Below are 6,862 nucleotides of genomic sequence, written 5' to 3'. Positions count from 1 at the left end.
TCTGTTTATAAATTAAACCATCAAACTGGAAAAAAGTATTATCAAACAAAAATTTTACCGTATCGACTATTTCAACAAACGGTATTTTAGAAACAGAGTGAATTTTATTAAATCGTCTATCAAGACTCTCAATGACCAAATTACATGGAATGTTTGTAAATAAAGAGCTGACATCTAAAGAAATTAGCATATAATCCGACGGTATTATTATGTCCTGGAGTTTTTCTATAAGTTGAAAACTATTATCTATATGTGAATGTGGACGTAAGTTGCATTTTTTTATTTCTTTGTCTAAAACCGTGGACAAAAAATGAACCGGGCTATTAATAGTTGAAATAATTGGTCTAAGTGGATATCCAGTTTTGTGAATTTTAGGAAGGCCATAAGCTTTTGAGAGTACCGTGCTGGTTTGCGTGAGAGGGTATTTATTATACTTAAATTGTAAATAACCTTTTTCATTAAATTCGCGAAGAATCTTGTAGACATTAGATTGTAATGATCTTAAAATATTCTTGGTAGTTATAATTTTATACGTACTCACATCATTCAACAATTCATTCATTTTTGATTTATAATCATCAACCTCTAAACAAACCGTTAAATTACCCTTATCAGCTCGTGTAAAAAATATATTGCTATTATATCTAAGAAATTGCTTAGTGTGATGTATTTTATGTTTCAATTCTCTCTCCAACTTTGACACATGTAAAGTATTACTAGTAACTCTCTTCAAATTCCCTATTACAGTATCTCTAATCATATAGCTATTCGTTTTTTCTTTCTTCTGAGAAGCAGTATTATCAATAATGTTAACATCACCATCCTCATTGACATCCAATTTATTTCGTAAAAAATACTCAACATTTTTCATTGTCAAAATAATATCTTTTTTTGTAAATTGAGATGTATTGAAATTCGGGCCCATCGATACAACATCTATTATTTCAGTAGGTAACACAATATTAGTAAGATTTTTAACCCATTTTTCACGATGCTCAACATTACAAACAACATACTTCTTTCTGTATATCATCTCAAATTTATCACTCAATGTCCTATTCAATCTATGAAAAATGTTAATACTCTTTATTTCGGTAAAATTTCTAAATGAATTCACAATATCACCATCAATACGCAAACCATCTAACAAACAAGACAAGGAATTAAGTCTCTTTTTGACATGATCAATATGTATGCATAAATCTTTAATTTCTAATTTTTAAATTCTTTTTGACTGCGAATTGCAAAATGCTGTAAATTCCATCGCGCATGATTCACTATAAAATTGAAAACCTTTTGAACGAAAACGTTCTATATGCGAAGGCAACAGATCATTACGTCTGCAATTGATTAAAAACTTTATTCTAGCATTTGCTGTCGCAAGGTCACATCTGTATTTTGTCCATTTTCTCAAAATATTCTCTGATTCAATACCATATCTTGTAGAGATGAATTTAAAAAAGTTCCTCCTTCCCGGAACCTGGTCTATATTCCATTGGCGACCGTTAATATATGTATTATATGTAGCACTCTCCATTTATTAAGTAAAATTAATTCCAATTTTGAGAGCCAACCCGTTGTAAAAATAAATCAAACACTCATATTAGGTTACACACGTATGTTTCGTTGGCAGATATCCAACCTCATGAGATCTTTATTAACAATAAATGAAAAAATGGTTACGATTTTTAAAAAATTTTTTTATATATATTTGTTTTTGTAACCATTTTTTCATTTATTGTTAATAAAGATCTGATGAGGTTGGATATCTGCCAACGAAACATACGTGTGTAACCTAATATGAGTGTTTGATTTATTTTTATAACGGGTTGGCTCTCAAAATTGGAATTAATTTTACTTAATAAATGGAGAGTGCTACATATAATACATATGATGTTGCATTAGTAATTTTTTGCAATGAATATTTAATTTACATGTAACATCATTCTGATTTTATGTAATTACAAAATACAAATAATAACTTTAAGATTATCATCTGAATTTTGGAATGGTGATGTCAGAATATGACAATAAATATCTATATAATTCTTTAATGAGAAAAACATAAAAACGAAAGCTTAGTCTGTAACCGAAGATGAAGGCGGAATGATCTTGAACATAACCTGAAAGTTCAAAGGCAAGGTCATACAGATATGTACCCTTGAAAGTTGAAGAAATTTGTTTGAAGAGTTTACGCTTAACCTTAAGCGTCCCAGATTATTCGGGCCGGAAAAATGACCTGTACATGGTCTTGGGGTTCATGCGGATCCCACACATATTACCTTATCTAAACGTAGAATTTCCCGCTCTTTCCGAATCCGGGGTCAAAAATAGGGGTTCCTATTTAAAATCAAAGTTGACCTTCAAATGACCTTGAACATGACCTTAGAGGTCAAAGGCAAGGTCACAGGGATATGTGCCCCTCAAAGTTGGGCAACTTTCATCTAAACTATTTTTCGCCCCATAGTTTCCGAGAAAATCGACTGGGTCATTTAAAATGGCCCACCCTGTATACTAAAATGAGTATCCTGCATATATTTTATTTTATTTATTTTTTATTTATAATATACTTGGTATTAATAAGAAAGATAATACGATAACATCCCGATTAGCACAAAACGTTTTAAAAACGTTTTCTGGTAAACTTTTAAACGTTGATGACTTTTAGTGAAAAAAACGTTTTTAAAACTTTTTGAAACGTAATATATTTCCGCGCGTAATACGTTTTGAAAACGCTTCAAAAACGTTTTAAAAATGTTTTAAGACAGGTATCACAACGTTTTATCGAAAATTTTCTATAATTGGCTGGTATCAAAATACGTTTTAAAAACGTTTTCAAAACGTTTTCCAGAAAAAAATATACAATGAACTATTAGAATACGTTTTGAAAACGATTTAAAAACGTTTCGAAAATGTTTTGAAAACGTTATTAAACTGTTTTTCAGAAAAATTTATACAGTAGGCTGGTATCACAATACGTTTTGAAAACGTTTGGAATACGTTTTGACAAAGTGTTTGCGAAGGACATAATAAATAAAATTAATTTAATGATCATGAGATTAGGTGAGGTAAGGCAGCGTGTATGGGTTGTGCTAAATGATAGGATAAGATTTGAGTAAATTGATTTCGTTTAATGGCATAAAAAAACCTCCTCGAAGTGAGAAGGAAAAAAGCCGCAAAGGCGAAGCAAATTATAAATACAGTTATTGATAAGGGATTAGAATTACAAAATAATGCACTATTATTATTACTAGGGTGAGTGAGTAAACAAATGGATTACGCTGATGCGAATTGATAAGGCTCGCAGAGCCTTTACAAACGTTACGGTGGAATGGCCATTCACTTATTAGAATTCGAGAGCTCTTTTACCTTTGGACGACGCATACACACACAATGATTGAGCGAGCGAAGGGAGAAGGTGCTGCCAGGTAGGAAAGGTGCATGCAGCTCCAATGCCTTGGACACGGGTACAGCCCTTACTGCTATGTCACCGAGTTGCCGATCTGAGGGCGCGGGGTTTGACAGCACCCCAGAGGAAACTGAAGTCGCCTCTACTAGCGCAGCGAGTTGATTCGTCGCTAGTCTCTTTGCGGTGGTCGTCAAAAGGATACACACACTGCGGTACAACACACGCGTTTTGCTCGAAGCACGCGAGCACACACAAGAATATAAACGGTCGAAGACGGCGCGACACAAATGTGTTAGCGATCGCGCGTCGGTATGACTGCGGAAAAAGGGATGCGCACGAGAACGAGCGTAATAGTTGGCTACCGTTCCGGTCGAACTCTTTTTCCAGACTAAGTTCTGACGTGGCGTCTTCTTGGGAATGCCCCTATGGCGAAAAGCGCGGAAAGGCGGGAAAACTACCCTCTCTTTTTGGGTCCCTTTCGCAGGATCCAATCAGAGATTAGCGGAAGCGTAGCGAAGAGAGTCCGCGCGGAATTCGGCAACTCGAGGGCCAGCGGCGAGCGAGAGAGAGAGAGTTCCCTTTTTTATTGCCCAACGCTGCGGGCGGAGTAGCCCGGGCAAATAGGGAAAACCCGGACTTGCTGAACTCGTTTATGATGGGATGAGCATAACGGTGTTTTGGAAGGTTTACGAGAGTTTTTTCCTCTGAACCGAGACAATTTATAACTCGTCCTAAACTAAGGTAGCAAACGGAATATCTACGGTTGCAAGTAGAGTACGATGAAAACAATGAGCACATTTAGTGAAAGTTTTTGGGGAATCCCCAGCGCAATTCGAGAATAAGCACGTATTTTGAAAAAGTGATTTGCTGCGAGAAATAAAAGTAAAAGGTGAAGCGAGAGAACGCGTGATTGTAAAAATAAGGGAGCGGATTCGCCGCGACACAAAGTTTTATAAACGTTTCTAAACGTTTTCAAAACGTATTGTGATACCGGTCTATTGTATAAATTTTTATAAAAACGTTTTTAAAACGTTTGTAAAACGTATTCAAAATGTATTACTCGCGGGCATATATTACGTTTTAAAAACGTTTTAATAACGTTTTTTTCACTAAAAGTTATCAACGTTTAAAAGTTTTCCAGAAAACGTTTTTGAAACGTTTTTAAAATGTTTTTGAGTTATTGAGGATAGCTGATTTACAGCTACTAGTTATATAGCGACAGTCGACTGATCGATCGACGGTTTACCACGAGTTCCCACGAGTTCTTATTAGCGGTTTTTTATTATACTTTTGCTTGAGCTTTTTGGTTGGAAATTTTACATTTCCGTTAAGGTGAGTAATAGTTTTATTTAATTATTAATTTAAACAGCAGATTGGAATAATACGAGGGTGGTCCGATAAGTACTTAGCCTACAAATGAAAAATGAAAATTTTGGAAAAGTGGCGTTTTAATTTTCAACATAGTCTCCTTTTAGTTCGATACACTTGGCCCAGTGATGCTCCAACTTCTTTAACCCGTCTGAAAAATACGTTTCCTCGAGGTCTGAAAAGTAGGCTTCCGTGGCAGCGATTACCTCGTCATTCGACTCAAATTTCTGCCCGGCGGGTGACTTTTTCAAGTTTGGAAACAAAAAGAAGTCGCACGCGGCTAAATCTGGAGAATACGGTGGATGGGGCAGCAGTTCGTAGGCTAATTCGACCAGTTTGGCCATGGCGACGGCGGAGGTGTGAGCCGGTGCGTTGTCATGGTGGAAGAGCACTTTTTTCTTCGCCAAATGGGGCCGTTTTTTCTGCAATTCGACGTCGAATCAGCCCAATCATTCGGCATAGTACAGCTTTGTGACCGTTTTGCCCCTCTCCAGGTAGTCAATGTACGAGGGTGGTCCGATAAGTACTTAGCCTCATCGCCAGATGGCGCTACTCTCGCAAAAGAAATATTCTATCACGTAGTACAACCTTCTCGAAAGTTACTGTCAAGATTTCAGCCGGATCGGAGGTGTAGATTATTTTTGAAAGCGTGTGAAAGCAAGTGTGTCCGTTAATTTTTGAAAAATGGAAAAAGACCAGTATCGGTCGTTGATTCGATTCTTGTTTTTGGAAGGGAAATCGCGCAGCGAAATCAAAAAGCGCTTGGATGCTGTGTACGGTGACTCTTCTCCTTCGATAGCGACCGTTAAAAATTGGTTTAACGAGTTTCAACGTGGTCGCACGTCGATTTTTGAAGAGCCACGTCCAGGTGCTCCGAAAACGGCTACCACGGAGGATAACGTGACCAAAATTCACGATCTCGTATTGGCAGATCGACGATTGAAGGTGCGCGAGATAGCTAAGATCGTAGGCATATCAAAAGACCGCGTGGGACACCTTCTGCATGAAATTTTGGGCATGAGAAAGCTGTAGGCGCAATGGGTGCCACGTTTGCTAACTCCGGACAACAAGCGCAACCGTGAGACAACTTCAGAGCAATGTCTGACGCTGTTTAAAGGCAATCCGAAGGAGTTTCTGCGTCGTTTCGTGACAGTCGATGAAACATGGATCCACTGGTATACACAAGAGACCAAGGAACAGTTAAAACAATGGACTTTACCCAGCGAAAGTGCTGCGAAGAAGGCGAAGCCTGCCCCATCGGCCGGAAAGGTGATGGCCACCGTTTTCTGGGATTCACAAGGTGTGATCTACATCGACTACTTGGAGAGGGGCAAAACGGTCACAAGGCTGTACTATGCCGAATGATTGGACTGATTCGACGTCGAATTGCAGAAAAAACGGCCCCATTTGACGAAGAAAAAAGTGCTCTTCCACCATGACAACGCACCGGCTCACACCTCCGCCGTCGCCATGGCCAAACTGGTCGAATTAGCCTACGAACTGCTGCGCCATCCACCGTATTCTCCAGATTTAGCCCCGTGCGACTTCTTTTTGTTTCCAAACTTGAAAAAGTCACTCGCCGGGCAGAAATTTGAGTCGAATGACGAGGTAATCGCTGCCACGGAAGCCTACTTTTCAGACCTCGAGGAAACGTATTTTTTAGACGGGTTAAAGAAGTTGGAGCATCGCTGGGCCAAGTGTATCGAACTAAAAGGAGACTATGTTGAAAAATAAAACGCCACTTTTCCAAAATTTTCGTTTTTCTTTTGTAGGCTAAGTACTTGTCGGACCACCCTCGTAACTGATTGATGAAAGTGAAAATTAGATTTTTGTATTATTTGTGTGAATGTGTGAATGATTGTATGAATTTTGATCATAATTTATTTACAGTTATTATTCATCTCATCATGCCACAATTCATTGGGAGAAATGATACAATACTCTACTAATGAGGATATACAGTACCTTATTGAAGAAGAAGGCAACGATTATTCAGTGTGAGTACGATATATATTTTTTTTTTATTTATTGAGCTATCTAGACCAGGGGTCCTTATAGGCTATGTGAGTACTATATATTCAACGC

Source organism: Phymastichus coffea, unplaced genomic scaffold, assembly GCF_024137745.1.
Source record: "Phymastichus coffea isolate CEN01 unplaced genomic scaffold, Cenicafe_Pcof_1.1 PCOF00041, whole genome shotgun sequence".
NCBI classification, from domain to species: Eukaryota; Metazoa; Arthropoda; class Insecta; order Hymenoptera; family Eulophidae; genus Phymastichus; species Phymastichus coffea.
This window is presented reverse-complemented; position numbering follows the sequence as displayed.